Source organism: Rattus rattus, chromosome 15 (assembly GCF_011064425.1).
Source record: "Rattus rattus isolate New Zealand chromosome 15, Rrattus_CSIRO_v1, whole genome shotgun sequence".
In the NCBI taxonomy this organism is placed as follows: domain Eukaryota; kingdom Metazoa; phylum Chordata; class Mammalia; order Rodentia; family Muridae; genus Rattus; species Rattus rattus.
Genome location: NC_046168.1, coordinates 29,066,104 through 29,087,279, shown reverse-complemented (window position 1 = coordinate 29,087,279; position 21,176 = coordinate 29,066,104). Strand labels below are relative to the sequence as shown.

General features: G+C 42.1%; 1 pseudogene; it reads left to right on the top strand.

The window, feature by feature from the left end:
• The first annotated feature begins 4,630 nt into the window (after positions 1-4,630).
• LOC116884951 lies at positions 4,631-6,696 on the top strand (annotated as a pseudogene).
• The last annotated feature ends 14,480 nt before the right edge of the window (positions 6,697-21,176 follow it).

The following is a 21,176-nucleotide window of genomic DNA, read 5'->3' as shown; positions in this document are numbered from 1 at the left end:
AGAGAAGAAAAGATTGAAGTCCAGAGGTGTTCCTTCTCTCCACTCCCTCTCCAGAACACTGAGGTGCTTCCCACCTTGATGATAATGGAGCAGAACTCTGGAACTGTAAGCCAGCCAGCCCCAATGAAACAGTTTCTTTTGTAAGTGTTGCTGTGGTCATGGTGTCTCCTCCTCACAGCAATAAAACCCTAACTAAGGCAAGCAGTGAATTGTCAGAGGGGTGAACAGTAAAAGGAGAGACTCCAGTATTTAGCTGAGGAAGAAACAAATAATGAAAATGGAAATCTTCCTAAAACAAGAAAAATGGCTTTGGGGACTTAAAAAAAAAAAAAAAAAAAGGTCCCCAGGGAACCATCTTTCCAAACAGGTACATCATCCCCATTATTTAATCTCTTCATGGACCTTAAAATAATCCAACTTGGTAACCGGGAATAATAGGTTTGCAGTAGAGCTCAGACAGACATCACAAGTGGCTCAGCATGAGTAAAACTATCACATGAGCAATGAAGTCCTGGCTACACACACTAACAAATGCAGGAAGAAATGGAAATCAAAAGGCAAAGCTAATGCCGACAGTGTAGTGATAGAAAACTTCAAGTTCCACTTTCAAATGTTTCCCTTTTTAATGTTTCATGTAAATCTCTTTGTATCCCTTAAATATAATTCAGTGAACTGACTCAATGAAGTATTCCTGGAATTTGTTCAGTATTTAGGGAAATGAAAATCGATGGGGTTAATTTTAATTGTTTTAATCTCTCTAAAAATAAATCCTGTACATGCAGATGTCAGAGATAACTTTACATAGGAGAATTTGTTTAATACTTAATGCTTTGTAACTAATAGAACATCTGTACTACAAAATTTACTGATCTTTTAAGTCTCTGTCTCCCATACGTTTTTCAAATATACTGAAAAGGCAAAGCTTGTAATTGGGCTCAGAGCAAACCCCTCAGGGTGACATTTTTCAAAATATTTCCGCCCACAGTCTTGTTGCATTTGGTGATCCCATGTAAGTAGTGGCTTCCACAGACTTCACACCTATCAAAAGAACAGCATGCATCTGTATGCAAGATCATTATTCTAGTCAGAACTACCTTCCCCAGTTCTCCATAAAAAGATTTTATTTTTAATAATCCAGGAATTATTATTCGAAGTAGATTCTTGCAAAAGCCTATCTGGGGCATTTTCACCTTTTCTTCTATAATTAAACATTGAATTAAGGCTGAACTGAATCAGTTATATGTTGAGATTTAGTGATGCAGAAAAATATTTTTTTTTTTTTTTTTTTTTCTTTTTTTTTTGGAGCTGGGGACTGAACCAGGCAAGCGCTACCACTGATGGTTCAAGCCAGGTATGATGGTTCACGCTGCAATATCAGCACTCAGGAGGCAGAAGCAGGAGGATTGCTTAAGTGTAAAGCCACCCTCAACTACCTAAGCTCCCAACAAGCCTGGGCTGCAGTGTGAAACATTGTTACAAAAAAGCAATCAAAAACAAGTATTTTTTTTCTAAAAATATGTGTGTTTCAGTGGTTCTGTCCTTAGTAAAATCGCTGTTCTTTCTAGAGTGAGAGTGAAATATAATTTCTGCCAATTGGTTTTCATGTAAATGAGGACAGCAGACAGAATTCTGTATCCTAAAGATGACTACTTCCTATGTGCTGTGATTACATGAGCATATACAGTCAACTGGAGTTAAGAATCCATGTAGTTAAGTCCCATGTAGAATTAATGTGATTAACCAGCTGAGTTTGAGACCTGGAGATTAGCCTGAGTGCCCAGGTGGGTCCTCATGTAGGGAATGGAATTACAAGGCTGATGAGCAGGAAGTCAGAAAGAAGCCATTTTGACAAAGACTTGGGTGGCCATTGCTAAAAGTTACTGACCTTTACCTCAGCCTATTTTAGATATCTACCCTCCAATACTGGAAAACAGTGAATTAATGTGTGTTGTTTAGACACATTAGCTCTATGATAATTTGTTAGGATATTACTAGAAAGCCAGACATGATGGCACATCCTGTCAGCCTAACAATTAGGAACCTGAGGCAGGAAGATTGAGCTCAAAAACAACCTGGGCTACATAGTAGGACCATATGGCAAGAAAACTAGCCAAAAAGAAGCACTGGAAACTAACTCATTGTTATTTTCTAATGTAACATTGTACAAAAGGTTGAGAATAGTTAGTAAAATATTTATAAGTTGTTCATATCCCTGATACATATTAAAGCTACCAATTATGTTAATATGTTTTCTTTAAGTAGTGTAAGTCCTCTAATATGTTTTCTTTAAGTAGTGTAAGTCCTCTGTAGACTGTTTGCATAGCATAGGTGGGGTTCTGAGTTCAATTCCTATTGCAAGCAACAGAGGCAGAAAATGAATACTAAAGAGGTCATAATACATATTATATGTATACATAATACATATTCAGACTCCAGCACCAACACTTTGCAGCAGACACTCACCTGTGCACTAATCAGCTCAGAGGATCCAGTGCCTTCCTCTGGCCTCTGCAGACATCCATTATGTACATTGCATAATTAAAAGAAATAAATAGATCTTTTAAAAATAAAATCCATATAAAACCCAACTGAGACAAGCATACACTAACACGGGCCTGCAACTGGCACTTGGCAAACTAAGGAGGACCGTGAGTTAAAGAGCAAGAGTAGATACCACCTAGTGAGGTCATGTCTTAAAAACAGAGAATCCGGGGCTGGAGAGATGAATTGGTGGTTAATACCACAGCTTGTGCTGCTCTTGCAGAGGACCTGGAATCAGATCCCAGCACACACACAGTGGTTCGAAACTGCCTGTAGCTTCAGCTCCAGGGGATCTGCTGCTCTCTTCTGGCTTCCATGGGCACCAGACACATGAATGATGTTGACACCCAGAAATATATACATGTACACAAATAAAAGTAAAATAAAAAGTTAAAGCTCCTGCTGTGAGGTTCCTCAGTGCCAGGGAGCGCTTGACACCCAAGTGTGACGACCGGGAGTCTGAATCCCAGAACCTACATAAAGTCTTAGTAGCCTGCATCTATAACACCTGAACCATCGGAGGCAGATGGGAGGAGACGGGGAGTTTCCGGGATCTCGGGGGCCAGCCAGCCTGGTACACAAAGCAGCAGACGAGAAAGAGGAACCTGCTGAAGGCAAGGTGGAAGGCAAGGACCTTTGCCACTAGGCTCAGATATCTGGATGCTCTGTCATCGGGGCGTGGCACTGCTTTGAGGATTAGGAGGCGTGGCCTTGTTGGAGGAGGTGTGTCACTGGGGCTTCAAGGTTTAAAGCTCCTCCCAAGCCCAAAGTCTTTCTCCCTGCTGCCTATGGCTTTGGACGTAGAACCTTCAGATACCTCTCCAGCACCGTGTCTGCCTGTGCACTGCTATACTTCTCACCGTGATGACAATCTGTGGAACTGTGAGCAAGACCCAATTAAATGTTGTCCTCTTTAAGCGTTACAGTGGTCATGCTGTCCCTTCATAGCCACAGAATGTTATCTAACAGAGAAGTTGGTACCAGGGAACAGGGTCTTGCCGTACCAGTCCTGGCCATGCTTCTTGTTGGATGAGTGTGGACTTTGGGTCTTTGGATCGGAAAGCAGTTGACTGTCTTGAGCAGGCTTAGTGGGCCAGCCTAGTAGTGGCAACATGGGAGACAGTAGTACTGAGAATAATGTTGATGACACCCTGGCTAAAGATGTTCCAAAGGAGAAGAACAACTCGTAAATGGTATAGAAACCTTTCTTGTGGTATTTTGGTGACAAGGTTGCTTTCTGCCTTTGTCCAAAAATGAAACAAAACAAACAAAAAACCCAAAACACAACCAACGTACAGATAAAGGCTAAATAAAGAGGGTAAATAAAAAACTTTGAATTAATGGCACTGGCTGAGGAGATTTCAAGACAGCCTAGTATTGGCTCTGTCATGTGGTTATTGGAGGTCACTCTTATGCAGATCTTAATTAAGAGGAGCAGGGGTTGGGGATTTAGCTCAGTGATAGAGTGCTTGCCTAGCAAGCGCAAGGCCCTGGGTTCGGTCCCCAGCTCCGAAAAAAAAAGAAAAAAAGTTAAAAGGAGCAGCTAAACAAGGAAACTATAAAATGTACAGTGTGAGGAGAAAAGGGACACCAGGAGGGGTAATGAACTAAGTCCAGTGCTCCAGAAGATAAAATCTTTAAAGAAAAGCTGGGTGCTAAATGGATGAAAGGAAGTGATGACCTCAGGCAAGACCACATCCAGCTAAGCTTTCAATCTGTGGAAAGGAGTTAAAGGGGAAAGAAGCTCAAGCAGTTAAAGAGACCATCTAAAACAGAAAGCCGATGAAAATGTGTTTGAATAAAGGGGCCATGATCCAGACCCAGCAAGCAGAACTTGGAAGCTTTGGTCATGTGGTTTCTAGTATTAGAGTCAGGGATATAAGAAAGGGGTTATAGATTCTCCCTCTGTAGCTAAAAAAAAAAGCTGCTGAGGGAAGGCATGTGTCAGGGGGGTCCCTTCACAGAGACCCAGACAGGCTACTGTGTGAAACTGTAAAGATGAAGGAAGCCTGGATTGTGTTTGAAACCCCAAGAACTCGGAGATGCCAACCCCGATTAAATATTTTCCTTTATAAGAGTTGCCTTGGGCATGCTGCTAAGGCTGTATCCTATACTCTTACAATGTTCCTCCGTAGCTCAGGTTCCCCTCCAGACTCTTTGCACCAGAGGCCCTCCTGAAGAAGATGCTGCATCCTCATTTCCTGTTCCCCCTCATGAGTACAAACCTTGGAAATACCTGAATTCAGAAGAATACCAGAACCGCTATGGCTCTCACCCTGTTTGACTGACTACCGCCGCAATCACAAAGGTCACGGTGAATCACAACAGAAGACCCGAATGTATGAATCACAATAAAGTTTCTGGGAATCCTTGCCCCATCTGCCAGGATCAAAAGTTGCATGTTGACTTTTGGAATGTAAAGCTATTGGAACAGTTCGTTTGTGCCCACACGGGTATCATCTTCAATGCCTCATACACAGGGGTCTGAGGCTGACCCAGGCCATCCAGAAAGCCAGGAAGTGTGGTCTTCTCATTTACTACGTTCCCCAGGTTCAGCCCCAAGATGTTGACTTTCGTACTGTACATGGAGCTGTCAGTGTTACTCCACCAGTCCCCACATTGTTGTCGGGTGAACCTTGGTATCTGTGGTACAGCTGGCAACACCCACCAGAGAGAGAGAGAGAGCTGTCTCGCCTTCGCCGACTCTATCAAGGAAATTTCCTAAAAGAAAGTGGCCTGGCTGAGAAACACCTAAAGAAATGTTCAACATCTTAAGTCATAAGGGAAATGCAAATCAAAACAATCCTGAGATTCTACCTCACACCAGTGAGAATGGCTAAGATCAAAAACTCAGGTGACAGCAGATGCTGGCGAGGATGCGGAGAAAGAGGAACACTCCTCCATTGCTGGTGGGATTGCAGACTGGTACAACCATTGTGGAAATCAATCTGGAGGTTCCTCAGAAAATTGGACATTGAACTACCTAAAGACCCAGCTATACCTCTCTTGGGCATATACCCAAAAGATACCCCAACATATAACAAAGACACATGCTCCAGTATGTTCATAGCAGCCTTATTTATAATAGCCAGAAGCTGGAAAGAACCCAGATGTCCTTCAACAGAGGACTGGATTCAAAAAGCGTGGTACATCTACACCATGGAGTACTACTCAGCTATCAAAAACAAAGACTTCATAGGCAAATGGATGGAACTGGAAAATATCATCCTGAGTGAGGTTACTCAATCACAGAAAAGCACACATGGTATGCACTCATTGATAAGTGGATATTAGCCCAAATGCTTGAATTACCCTAGATGCACAGAACACATGAAACTCAAGAAGGATGACCAAAATGTGAATGCTTCACTCCTTCTTTAAAAGGGGAACAAGAATACCCTTGGGAGGGAATAGGGAGGCAAAGTGTAGAACAGAGGCAGAAGGAACATCCATTCAGAGCCTGCCCTGCGTGTGGCCCATACATATACAGCCACCCAATTAGATAAGATGGATGAAGCAAAGAAGTGCAGGCCGACAGGAACCGGATGTAGATCTCTCCTGAGAGACACAGCCAGAATACAGCAAATACAGAGGTGAATGCCAGCAGCAAACCACTGAACTGAGAATGGGACCCCAGTTGAAGGAATCAAAGAAAGGACCGAAAGAGCTTGAAGGGGCTTGAGACCCCCATATGAATAACAATGCCAAGCAACCAGAGCTTCCAGGGACTAAGCCACTACCCAAAGACTATACATGGACTGACCCTGGGCTCCAACCGTATAGGTAGCAATGAATGGCCTAGTAAGAGTACCAGTGGAAGGGGAAGCCCTTGGTCCTGCCAAGACTGAACCCCCAGTGAACGTGATTGTTGTGGGGAGGGCGGTAATGGGGGGAGGATGGGGAGGGGAACAGCCATATAGAAGGGGAGGGGGAGGGGTTAGGGCGATGTCCCGGAAACCGGAAAAGGGAATAACAATCGAAATGTAAATGAGAAATACCCAAATCAATAAAGATGAAAAAAAATTCTCCAAGCAGGAAACAGGAAAAAAAAAAAAAAAAAAAAAGCAAGTGGCCTCCCCGCCTGAGTCGCCTGAGATGTCCTCTACACCACCAGCAGAGGCCTCCACTGAGCAGACCGGCTCCCAGAGTGCTTAGAACTCAAGACCTGGGGAAGTCAGACTTAGGGAGTGGTGTCTAGGGCTATGTGGTGGTGTGTGCTCTGGAAAGGGTTCTGTTTTGTGACAGTGGCAGACTCTAAAAGGAAATGACTGCTATGAAGAGGACAAGCACACTTGAAGTTTGGAGGAGATCTAGATGTATATGGCTAACTCTGGAGAGGGCTTACACACGAACCCGAGACTTGTATGCGCATGCGCTTGATAGTATGTCCCTATTTTAAACCTCCTGGCCCAGCTTTTATACAAAAGAGCTGTGTCTCCACACACATAAAAATAAACAAACAAACAAACAAATAAATAAGTAAATAAATAAAAAATTTAAAAAAACAAAAGTTGCCTTGGTCATGGTGTCTCTTCACAGCAATAAAACCCAAAATAATATACTGACTAAGACATTAAGGTCAAATGCACACTGTGACATGAAAATACATCACCCTCTCTTCCGTACGCACACATTTACACATACACACACACATTAATAAAATAAAAATAAAATATCCATGATAAACCAATCAAAGGGATGGAAAAATTACTATAAGTTTCTTATGTTTTAATTAAAATAGATTATTATTAGTAAATATACATACTGTAGATAGCAATTCTCAAATGTCTTGGCCTCTTTAGAATTTGTTTTGCTTTCCACTCTTGTATGATTGCTTTGTGTTTTAAGAGTTATTAATATTTTTGAGTTCAGATATTTTGCCTGTCTGTATGTCTGTGCATTACATGAATGCCTAGTGCTCTCAGAGACTAGAAGACAGCATTGGCTCCCCCGGACATGGAGTAACAGAGAGTAGGTAGCCACCACCTGAATGCTGGGAATTAAACTCAGGTCCTCTTGAAGAGCAGCGTGTACTCTTAACTGTTAAGCCATCTCTCCAGATCCCATTTTTGTTAAATTAAATGGAGAGAAACTTAAGGCAATTCCCCCCAAATCAGGGCTGCCCACTCTCTTCATATCTCTTCAATAAAGCAATTGAACTCCCAGCTAGAGCAATAAGACAAAGAGATCAAGGGATACAAATCGGAAAGAAGAAGTCAAAGTATAGCTATTCTTAGAGAATATTATAGTATACATAAGTGACTATAATTTTACCAAAAAGCTCCTACAGTTGATAAACACCTTGAGCAAAGTGGCTGGATATAAAATGAACTCAAAGAAATCAGTAGCCTTCCTTTTTACAAATGAAAAACTTCCTGGGAAAGAAATTAGGAAAACAACACCTTTACAATAGCCACAAATAATATAAAATATCTTGGTGTAACTCTAACCAAAAAGGTAAAAGACCTGTAGGACAAGAACTTCAAGTTTCTGAGGAACAAAATTGAAGAAGATATCAGAAGATGGAAAGATCTCCCATGCTCATGGATTGGTAGGATTAATATAGTAAAAATGGTGATCTTGCCAAAGGCAATATACAGATTCAATGCAATTCTTATCCAAACTGCAATACAATCCTTTACAGACTTTGAAATAATAATTCTCAACATCTAATGGGAAAAAACCCCACTGGATAGCTAAACAATGAAAGAACTTCTGGAGTATCGACAAACTTGACCTCGGGATGGACAACGGCAATACTGATGACTACAGCAATAATATTGATATAAAACAGACAGGTTGACCAATAGAATAGAATCAAGTTGAAAACCCAGAAATACACCCACCCATCTATGAACGCTTGATTTTTTTGGCAAAGAAATTGCCAAAAATGAACACTTGATTTTCTTTTGACAAAAGCAAAACCATACAATGATATAGGGCAAGCAACTTCAACAATGGTGCTAATCTAACTGGATGTCTGCATGTACAACAATGCAATTGATCCAAACTTATCACACCACACAAAACTCAATTCCAAGGGAATCAAAGACCTCAATGTAAAACCACATACACTAAATCTAGTAGTACAGAAAATGGGGGACTAGTCTTGAACTCATTGGTACGGGAGACAACGTCCTGAACAGAACACAAATGGCTCAGGCACTGAGATGAATAATTAATAAGTGGGACCTCATGAAATTGAAAAGCTTCCATTAGTCAAAGGACACTGTTAATAGAAGAGAATGCAGACTACCAATTGGGAAAAGATTTTCACCAACCCTACATCTGACAGAAGGCTAAGATCCAAAATAGTTTTTACAAGAAGTTAGACAACCCAAATAGCCCAATTGAAAACGGAGGTACAGAGCTAAACAGAATTCTCAAGAGAAGAATCTTAGCCGAGAAATACTTAAAGAAAGGTTCAGCTTCTTTAGACATCGGGGAAATGCAGAACAAAACAGCTCCGAGATTCCATCTCACACACATTGGAATGACTAAGATAAAAAAAGCTCAAGGGATGGGGCTGGAGAGATGGCCAGCTGCTCAAAGTACAAAATGTTCTTCTGGAGGGCCTGAGTTCAATTCCCAGCAACCACATGGTGGCTCCGAAATATCTATGATGGCATCTGATGTCCTCTTCTGGCATGCAGGTGAATATGCAGATAGGGCAGTCATAAAAAAATACATAATAAATAAATATTTTTTTAAAAAACATTCAAGGGACAGCGTATGCTGGCAAGATTGTAGAGCACAGAAAACACTTGTCCATTGCTTGCAAACTTGTACCACCACTCTGGAAATCAATTTGGTGGCTTCTTAGAAAATTGGAACTAGTTCTCCCTCAAGCCCAGCTATGCCACTTCTAGGCATATACCCAAAAGATGCTAAATACTTGTTTAACTATGTTCATAGCAGCTTTATTCATAATACTCAGAGACTGGAATCAACCTAGATGTCCCTCAACTAAAGAATGGATTTTTTAAAAAATGTGATTCATTTTCACAATGGAATACTACTCAGCTATTAAAAACAAGGACATCATGAATTTTGCAGGCAAATGGGTGAATCCAGAAAATACCATCCTGAGTGAGGTAACCCAGACCCAAAAGGACACGCATGGTATGTACTCACTAAGTGGATTTTAGCCATACAAGATAACCACACTACAATCCACAGACCCAAAGAACTCAAATAGCAGAGGCCACAAGGGACGCTAGTTGACTCTTTCTCAGAAGGGGAAATAAACATAGATATCAGAGGTGGAGGGAGGGGCAACTGAGTAGGAGAAGGGATGGGAAGAGGAAAGGGGTGGGGAGATCAGGTGTAGGGAGAGCAGGGGAGAGAGAATGGAAATTGGCAGTGGATTGAGGGGGCATCTCTAGGACAAGCCAGAGACCTGGGATGGGATGAGGCCCCAGGGGACCATGGCAGACTCTAGCTGAGACTCCTAGCAGTGGAGGATATGGATCCTGAAGTGGCCACCTCCTGTAGCCATCGGAGACTCCCAGTGGAGGAAAAAGGACAGTAACCCACCCACAAAACCTTCAACCCAAAATGTATGCTGCCTATAAGATGTGCAAGGACAAAGACAGAGCAGAGACCGAGGAAATGTCCGACCAATGACTGGCCGAAACGGAGACCCATCCCGTCAGCAGAACCATTCCACGGCACTATTAATTATACTCTGTTTTGCTTGCAGACCGAAACCTAACCAGACTGAAACAGATACAGAGACCCACAGCCAAACACTAGCTGGAACTTAGGGAGTCCCGTGGAAGAGACAGGGGAAGGATTGAGGATCCCAAAATGGATAGGGACTCCAAAGGAAGACCAACAGCGTCAACTGGCCTGGACCTTTGGGGGCTCCCAGAGACTGAGCCACCAACCAACGTGAGCACAGGCTGGACCTAGCCTCCCCCACCCCCGCACATAATGCAGCAGATATGCAGCTTGGTCCTCATAAGGGTTCCTCAACACCTGGAGTGAGGGCTGTCCCTGAATCTGTCGACTGCCAGTGGCGCCCATGCCCCTAACCGGGCTTCCTTGTCCAGGCTCAGTGGGAGAGGACGCTCCTAATCCTGCAGTGTCCAGAGGAGAGGGGATTCCGGGCTTCACCCTTGTCAGAGGAAAATGGGAGGGGGAAATAGGGAGAGGAGCTGCCATGGGGGACTAGGAGGAGAGGAGGGGTTGATGCTGGGGTATAAAGTGAATAAATAAATTAATTTATAACAAAAGAAGAGTCCGAGGGGAAAGGTACTGGAGAGATGTCTTGATGGTATTCACATGCAGGTACAGATACACACATAGAAACTGCACACTTGCCCTAAATAAAAACTAACATTAAAAAAACTCTGGCATCCAAGCAACCAGAGCTTCCAGGAACTAAGCCACTACCTAAAGACTATACATGGACCGACCCTGGACTCTGACCTCATAGGTAGCAATGAATATCCTAGTAAGAGCACCAGTGGAAGGGGAAGCCCTTGGTCCTGCTAAGACTGAACCCCCAGTGAACGTGATTGTTGGGGGAGGAGGGAACACCGATAAAGAAGGGAGGGAGGAATAGGGGGATGTCTGCCCGAAATGGGAAAGGGAATAACATTCAAATGTAAATAAAAATACTCAAGTTAATAATAATAATAAAAAACCCTCTGGCATCACTTTTTTATCATTTTCTTCTTTAAAAACTACTCTGTTCGTGTGTGTGTGTGTGTGTGTGTGTGTGTGTGTGTGTGTGTGTGTGTGTGTGTGTGTACGTGAGTGCAGGTACCCTCCAGGCCAGAGGCATCAGATCACTTTGGAACTGGAGTTACAGGCAACTATGAGCCATCTGACTTGAGTTCTGAGAACTGAACTTGGGTCCTTCGGAAGAGTGAAACGTTTTTAACTGCTGAGCTATCTCTCCAGTCGTCCTAAAATCCATTTTGAATGACAAGGCTTTGTGGCTAGGCACAGTGGTACACATCTGTTTTCTCAAAACTTGGAAGGCAAAGGCAGGAGAATGAGAGGGTTCAAGACTAGCCTCAGCTATCTAACAAGGGCCAGCCTGGGTTACATGAGGCCCTGTCTAAAAATGTTCTAAAGGTCTAAGTCATCTAATTAAAACGTTTAAATTATGGAGAATATAAATGTTCATATAATTCTCTTTAAATCGACTAAGTACCATTTCACTTTTCTTTTCATCCTGTATTGTTTTCTTTTTTCCCTTCCCTGTCCTCTCTAGGGACTGAACTCAGGACTTCGGATGTCCTATGCTTAGACGCTAGAGCTGACCTTCAGCCCCAGGTCCTGTTGTTTCTTGGCCCCTTTTTCTTGTTTGTTTTGAGACAGAGTTTTTACTCTGGATAAGGCCGACTGGATCCATGTGTTATGCAGACCATGCTGGCCTCCAACTTCTGACAGTCCTGGCAGCTCTGGTCCCTGACTGCTAGGATCATAGTCATGTGCCACCAGATCTACCTCTTTTCTCGTCTTTGATTAATTTTTATTATTTTTAAACATTCTTATATAAATTTTTGGTAGTTTCCTCAAGGAACAAAGTATGCCTTTTAGACCAATCAAGCATTAATATTAATAAGTTTACTGTTCTGCACAACAATAAAAGTCTGGGCACTTTAACTTCATTTGCCCCTTTACACATCATGTATTAACCTTGATGCCAAGTTTAATGCTCTGTGTAAACCCATAAGAGACTGTCATCTTCTCATACAATTGATATTTATTTGATTTTACGTGTGCGCATCTGTTAAATTAATATTTTCATTTCTTATTTGATCATTTCTTCCTGCTTGAAGAACATCTGTTGGTGTTTCCTTTAGCGAATGTCTTCATACACACATGACCTGTGTGTATGAAGAAAAATGCCTTCCCTTCCCTTCCAGTTTAATGGCTGTGCTTTCCACTAAAATGCCACGCTCATGGCTGTTTTCTTTGGCCATGTCGAAAACTGAATTCCTGTCAATATAGAAACCAGCCGGTAGCTATATTCAGATGGTTTTAAAGAGTTTCTCATTGAGTTTTATGTAAACTTTAAGTTTAAGTGTAAATTTTATTATGTGCTGTATGTGGTTTTTTCCTAAATATTAAGTTTGATTCTTCTGTTGTTTGAAATTTTACCAATGAAGCCACCTTTGTTTACCTTACTCAGTCGTGTAAATATCCTGCCTGACTATTATGTAAGTGGGTGTTTTAACACATCTAGTCAAATCTTTCCGTGTCTCTATACCTTACGTGTCCGTGCTTTCATACAGTTTATGTTTACTCCCATCTACCCACACCTGCCTTCAGCCCGGTGTTGTCCGCTCTTATCTCTGGGAGCCATTTTAAACTCTATTCACAGAGCACCTACACCAACCAATGTGCTTTACACTCCATTACTGTCACTTGTCTGAAAGTTGTAACCTTGTCTTTAATCCCGTGACTACGATTATCTTACACTTTAAACACATGCATCTGCTAGTTCCATAACTCAGATCTAGGAGACGAATGTGTCCCACGTTCCATTGTCTGTTTCCATGCCAACTGTTCTTCTTGTTGTTGGGGGCGCCATTTCTTTGGCTACTTATCGCATGGTTATTTTTGATCAAGCACAAAACATAACATAAGAAACTCACACATACCCAAGCTGCCCTTTGCTCTGACAGGGCGTTAGCTACGAAGAGCTCTCTCCCGCAGGCTTTCAAAGCTGCAGCCCTTCAGCTCCATCCTAAAACATTTTGACTATCTTAAGGAGCGATGTTAAAATATGCCATATCTATTAATATTTAAAGATTAGAAAGTTAAAGACGCTTTAATTGATAACTCGTGAAAAATGCTTTTTACATATTCACAAACAGCATATTTCTATGAGAAATCATTTCATTTGCAAAAGCAATTTTATCATTTTAATTATGATTGTGTGTCTCTGTATGTGCATGCGAATGTGGGTGCCAGTGGAGGCCAGAGGGGTCGGATCCCTTTGGTCTGGAGTTACAAGCAATTGTAGGTAGCCCGATGTGGGTGCTGGGTCTTTTTCCTAAAGTGGTAGTGTTTTAACCACTGAGCCACCTCTCCAGCCTCAAAACCAATATTTTAGTGAGAAGAGTGGTTACTGCCTTTTCTTCCTTCTCTCCCCTGTGTCTCCCAGTCCTGGGGATTGAACTCAAGACTTCATACACGCTAGGAAACACTTTGCCACCGAGTCCCTTTTATCCTCGCTTAATTACAGATAGAGTCTCATATCTGCTTCCATATTTAAACTATTACAACGTGACATTCCGTTTGGATATACAGCTAAAATATTCTTACAGCAATATTCGCCAGCAAAGGAGGACTTGAATTCTTTCTTGAGCACTTTGTATCAATAATTCAGTGATTTCATATTATTAGGTATTTTTTGGTAGTAAACTAAAACTCGGCAAATTGTTTCCTACACATTAGTTGACATCCATAATCTAAAATAATATTAATAAACTTTTAGTACTTCTTTATATTAAAGTCCATTCATCTATCTGAATGTTTCCTTTACTAATATGCACTTTCATATCAAACTTTAATTACTATGGAATACTAGCACATCTACAAAAATCAATGCATGTCTTGAGAATATTCTACATCAAAATCATCACAGCAAGGTCTAACAGTGCATGCTTAACAACTGCTGCACTTGAGAGGCAGAGGCAATCGGATCATCACAAATCCGAAGCCAGCCTGGTCTCTGTATCACGTTCTGAGCAGCCAGGGCTACATGGCAAGACCTTGTCTCCTCAATCAAACCAACAAAAATATTGGCAAATGTCATTGTCACTCTATTCTGAGAGTCTTTGGTTATTGAGACCTGGTTCATAACGATGAGCTAAAGGTCTTCAGAATCCTAATGTTTGCCCAAAAGACTGAGTTTGCCTTTGGAATAAATGCTGTTAGTTACTGGGCTCATCTTATTCGTGCTCAGATGTCTGCCTGCCTGGATGGAGAACCAGTCTGTCAGACATTCTTTCATGTACAAAGTGAGCATTCCAGGAGAAAAGAAGTTTGTCCATTCAACTGAGGGGTCTACCCAGTGCCTCTCATACTTCAAACCAGTGAGATTTATGTGAAGGCAGCAAGATTGCTTTCTATCTGCTACCCACTTTGCCATTTTGAATAGTAACATAGTTGTTCAATAGTCAAAAATATAATAAATACTCTATCGATTGTTGAATGACACTATAAATTTAAGCTGGCTGTTTTTCTCATGAATGGTAGACGGTAAGGAATGAGTGGTAGACAGTAAGGAATGAGTGGTAGACGGTAAGGAATGAGTGGTAGATAATAAGGAATGACGTATGTTTTAGTTTAAGTTTGCTGCTACAGTCTTCATTTACATCAAGCCAGAAGCTTCACCTACTTTCTCTTTTTGCAAAATATGAACATATATAATCATATTCATGCAACAAAAATATAAATATTGAGTTAGTAGGGCTGGAGAATGATTCAGCAGTTAAGAGTGCTTGGGCTCCAAGGGAAGATGGGTTGAATCTTTCTCAGAAGAGGAAACAAAATAGGCTTTGGAGGTCGATGTAAGGAGGGAACTGGGTGGGAGAGAAGATGGGGAGGGAAGCAGAGGAGGGAGGGGAGATCAGATGCAGGGAGAGCGGGGAAGAGAGAAGGAAAGTGAGTGGGGAGGGCAGCATCTCTAGAACTCGCCAGAGACCTGGGATGGGGGAGTCCCAGGGGATCCATGGCAGAGACTCTGGCTGAGACTCCTAGTAGTGGGGATATGGATCCGGAAGTGGCCACTGCCTGTAACCAGGGACTCCCAGTGAAGGGATAAGTATAGCAGCCCACCCACAAAACCTTCAACCTAAACTGTATCCTGCCTACAAGATGTGCAGGGACAAAGATGGAGCAGAGACAGAGGGACTGGCCAACCAATGACTGGCCCAAGTGAGACCCATTCCATGAGCAAGAGCCATTCCCTGATGCTATTAATGATGCTTTGTTATGTTTGCAGACAGTATCCTAGCATGACTGTCCTCTGAGAGGCTCCCCCCAGCAGCCAATGGAAAGAGATACAAAGACCCATAGCCAAACATTAGGTGAAGCTCAGAGAGCTTTATGGAAGAGTTGGGGGACAGACTGAGGGACCTGAAGAGGACCGGGACTCCACAGGAAGACCAACATAGCCAACTAACTTGGACCCTTGGGGGCTTCCAGAGACTGAATCACCAACCAAAGAGCAAGCACAGGCTGGACCTAGATCCCCATGCACATGCGTAGCAGATGGACAGCTGGATCCCCAACAACTGGAGCAACTGGCCCCCTGAATCTGCTGCCTACCTGCCTGTGCTTCCTGCTCCCCTAAATGGACTGCCTTGTCTGGCCACAGTGGGAGAGGATGTGCTCAGAAGGTAGGAGTGGGGTGTGTGTGTGTGTGTGTGTGTGTGTGTGTGTGTGTGTGTGATAGCTAGAAGGGGGCTCTCCCTTCTCAAAGGAGAGTGGGAGAGAGGAATGGGGAGAGGTTCTGCATGAGGGGGTACTGGGAGGAAAAGAGGGGTTGATATTGGGATATAAAGCAAAAAAAAAAAAAAGACTAAAAATTTTATTTGGTTCTTCCTACATAGGACCCAGGTTTGGTTTCTCTCACACTCATGGTGCTCACCATAACACATAACTTCAGTTTCAGGGAATCTAATGTCCTCTGTTGACCTCTGCAGGTACCAGACATGAATGTGGTACACAGACATATACACAGGCAAAGCACTCATGCATGTATATGTATATATATATATGTATATATTATATAATATATAGTATTATATTAGTAGTCCACTCTATTTTTGACAATGTAAAACCCCTGGAAGTTCTCTCAGTATCTCCAAAGATCAGGAGGTTTCAGTTTGATAACTGATTTTCTTCCAGTTATAGATGGAAATTATTAAATCTTCACGTTACTCGGTGCAAGAAAATCTCTGTCTCTTTCTAGATCTGAAAACTTTTTGTTTGGATATTTTAAAAACCTGTTAATATCAATTAAGTTCTTTGAGTTTAAAAAAAAAAAAAAAAGAACCAGGAATTCCAGTGACTGCATTTTACTGACTGTAAAACACTTTGGAGGATTTTGAGTTTTATTATAAAATATTCTAAAGATTTATTTCTTATGTATGGGTGTGTGTGTGTGTGTGTGTGTGTGTGTGTGTGTGTGTGTGTGTGTGTGTGTGTGTGTCTACAGGGGCAGAAGAGAACACTGGCTCCCCTGGAGGGGTTACAGGGAATTGTGAGAGGCTTGGTTATGTGAGAAGTGCCCTTAACTGCAGCAACACCTCTCCAGCTTCTAATTTTTATTTGCGATTTCAGTGACCTCTCCCTTTCTTCCTATACCAATGTAAGTGGTTCTTTCCCACCAATGAGTCACACAGGTGCAAGAGACAAACCAGTCTTCAGTTGAGTCTGATTTAAGGGGCAGCAGAGCTGCCGAGACCTGACCCAATTGCTGTGCAAAACTTTCAAAGTTAAACAGTTAAAATAAGCAAGGCAGGTTAACGCCTCTGGCGTGTACAGTGAATGTCAGTGGCACGGGCTTTCTTACAATTTACCTGCTCGCTGCTCCTGTTCAGTTTATTTGGAGGCCAGGATGCGGCTTAGGGATAAAGTCTAAGGACCTGAGTTTGGATTCCCAATGCCTATGTAAGTCAGGTGTGGTAGCCAAATCTGTAATCCCAGAACTTCTATCCTGAGATGAAAGACAAGAGAATCCCCAAAATCTTGTGTGCCAGCTCCTCTGATGAGTGCAGCAGTGGTCAAGACCTTATCTCGAAGAAGGCAGAAAGCTCAAGGACTGCCACACTAGATGTCCTTTGTCGTTGACATGCGTACATGCCACAGCACACATACAACACACGCACACACACATGCACACACACACAAACACACACACATACACACACAAACACACATGCACAGGCACACGCACACATACGGTTGTATACACACATGTTTCGACCCATTTCTAGTTTTAAGACTATATCATTATGTTTGGCGATCATCACATTAGATTGGTCAGACATGTTGTAGAGGACATGTGAGAGGACAGTCCCTGTGCCACAGAACACACAACAGAAGCATGTTTGTTGTGTTTGTTGGGCTTGTATTCTGTGCCATAACCTTTGGGACTCAACACAGGTCTAAATGTGTACCACAACATTGGGACAGGTGTTGGTCTTCTATTTTGTCTCTCAAGGTCCACTTTGGTTTCTTAACTGTGTTAGGAGAATAGGCAAATACCTCAAGGGTAAAAGCCAAGCCTATCTTTTCTGCGTTTATCAGAACCGTGGAACTACCAATCTCCATTCTTTGCTAGCATTTTAGAGAGAACACAGACCTTCTTTAAAGACTTATTTTACTTTAAATTATGAATGTTCATATGGGTATGTGCGTGTGTGTGAAGGTACCTGTGAAGGCTGGAGGCATCAGGTGCCCTGGAACCTCTAGGAATTAAATTGTTTCATGCTGTTACTTCTGGTAAGTGTAAGGTAATCTATGCTCAAAAAATTCTAGATGACATACATACATACAGAGAGATAGAAGGAGGGAGAGAGAGAGAGAGAGAGAGAGAGAGAGAGAGAGAGAGAGAGAGAGAGAGAGACAGAGACAGAGAGAGACACAGAGAGAGGCAGAGAGAGACAGAGAGGGAAGGAGAGAGAGAGGCAGAGGTAGAGGCAGAGAGAGAGAGAAAGAGAGAGAGAGGAAGGGAGAGAGAGAGAGGAAGGGAGAGAGAGAGAGGAAGAGAGAGAGAGAGAGGCAGACACAGAGACACAGAGGCACAGAGAAAGAGAGACAGAGACAAAGGGAGAAAGAGGGAGACACAGAGTTTAATATAGCAATTTCTCCCTCATACACCTTTCTAATCTCTAGCCTGTTGCCAAGAAGGCTTTTGGTAAGTTGACATGTGTCTTTTCACTCCTTTCTCTATACAGCTCCAAATGTACATTTGCTCAAATATAGATCTTTGAACTTTTCTGACTTTTTTGAGGCTGAGCTTCCGTGAACCCCTTTGTAGATCATTTTGAACTCCTGATCTTCTTGCCTCCAACTCCCAAGTGCCGTCATGTTGGCTTAAATACATTTAAAAGAGGTATAAACTGGTTCCTGCTACAGCTGTGTGCTTTCTTTCTTAAAAATTTGTCATCTTTTCTCGACTCAATAATAAATAATAATAGCCAATATTCTAAAGAGCTTCCTCTGTTCCAGACGGCCATGGGAGAGCTTACTCAATGATTAATTTTCTTTCACTGCGACAACCTTGTGAGCAAGGAATTATACAGATTTTATAGGTGGGATAATTAAGTGTTAATGAATATTTGCGTACACACGAGCATATCTGCACAAAGATACAAAACTTTTAAGATGGAATTTGTGGAGCCTCGATCTTTAATTTTGTTTTGAAACAAGGCGTCTCTATGTAGCTGCTCACTACCCTGGAACTCACTATGTAGACCCAGGCTGGCCTAGAACTCACAAAGACCCACCTGCCTCTGCCTCCCGAATGCTGGGATTAAAGGTGTACTCTACTGTTCCTGGCCAAACATTCCTAATATTTCTAAAGTGCGTCCTCTAGTATGTTTTACTCTTTACAAAATGCTTTTAAGTCAAAACTAGACAGAGGGCTAGAGACATGGCTCAGTGTTTAAAGCATGTGTTGTCCTTATAGAGAGAAGACTTGAATTTGGTTCCCAGAAACCATACCAGGTGCCCCACACTGCCTTGTATCCCCATGTCCGGTGCTCTGACAGGAACCAATCTTGCTATCAGAAGCCTGTACTCATGTATACACACATCCTCGCTCTGGTCTCACAATGCAAATAGTAAAAAATAATTTTTCTTTAAATGCATAGCTATTCCCTGTACTAATGCTGGCCGCTGGCTTTTCTACCGTTCTGTGACTTTAAAGGTTATGCTTGACCATATAAGGGAGCACTTTAGCATTCCCTAACTTCCTGTGGCTCTAGATTTATTTTTTAAAATAAAAAGTCATAAAACATTTATATCCTAGATATCAACTTTTTGTAGAGAAAATCAAGAGATCAGGAATGGATTAATGTTTGTCAAAGTAACTGAAGCAGGAATAGGTAGGTGTGTTTTGCAAGTGGAATACTCAAGGGACTTAGACTATGGAGGTGGGTGTGGTGGCAACCTATACCTAATAGACTGCACGGAAATGCATATGAGGAGTACAGCGAGTTGTTGAAATCTAGAAAAGCTCTGTGAAGGACGTCAGTGTCAGCTTCCTGGTATCCATTCTGTACTTACTGTAGGTAGGAAACTATAGCCATCAGACTGAACTGGGTACAAGAGCCCCCTCTCTCCTCTATTTTTGAGACTTCCCGTGAATCTATGAGTATAATGAGTTTTTTTTTTTTAAGAGTGAATATTTAGCAAAGTAATCAAATACTTCTCAGAAACTTCTCCTGGCAAATGGTTTGTCCTGATGCAGTAAAATAACTGTAAGAGAAGATGATTTTGGTCCAGAACATACTTCCAAAGGATCAAACTTTCTAAAGAGTGGCTAATGTGGAAAAGAAGGGTTGAAGGGGTCGGGGAGGGATGAATACAGCTTGTTTTCAGAAGTCAACTAAAATCTAGGAATTTGAAAAGAGAAATGAGTTTCTTTGTTCTCTCTCTCTCTCTCTCTCTCTCTCTCTCTCTCTCTCTCTTTCAGTTAAGGTTGATTTCATCAACTTTAAGATCCTTCCCCATGGAAAATGGTATCTAATAAAAAATACATGGCAAGTAATAATAGCTAACTGTACCTGCCTGTTAGTACCCATCTGGAACCATTTTAAGTTATGACACCTATAAACACGTTTTAACCTCAGAACACATTGCTGCAGGTTTTTAAATATTCCCATCTTACTGATGAGGACAAAGACTTGTTTCACAGGCAGTAATGTTGCAACTGGGTTATATGTAACCCTTGCTACAGTTCCACTTTCGACATATTTATCTTTGGACCCTTATTTCTTTAATTAAAACATTATTATATTAATCTTCACCATTCATATTAATCTGACGGAGTATGTTCTTGAGTAAATGCGTTATTTGCCCATAAGCTCTATTTTGTTTACAAAGCGGGGGGGGGGTGTAGAAGAAACTTATGGCATTGGTAAAATTGTAATTTCTTTGCAAACCTGAGCAACTTAGGAAGACTGTTTCAAATTTTAAAGTCAGAGCAAGGGATGGATGTGTCTCAGGGATATAGTGCGCAAGATGGTAGATTCAAAGTCTACTATCAAAAGAGAATCTCACTTTTTTGGTTTTTTTGTTCTTTTTACAAGACAGGGCTGGCTTCTCCGTGTAGCTGTGGCTGTCTTGAAATTTACTCTGTAGACCAGGCTAGTCTCAACTCAGAGATCCGTTAAAGTAAATCTATATATTCTAGGTGTTTTGACATCTTTCCTATCCTTAAGGCCACACAAGCAAGACAGCCAAAGGCGCTCAGACTTGGGGGAGGGGGCGGGGGGAGGAACAAAGTCTGGAACTCCAGGACTTCCGGAGGCGGTTGGGAGCACTTGGTCGTTCAAGAGTAACTACTTCCGAGCGTTAGCACGAGCAGGCCCTGCGGACCCCTGTCCTAGGCAGCTTCTGAGGCCTTGTAGGATTCTTCGAAGGCCTGCGTG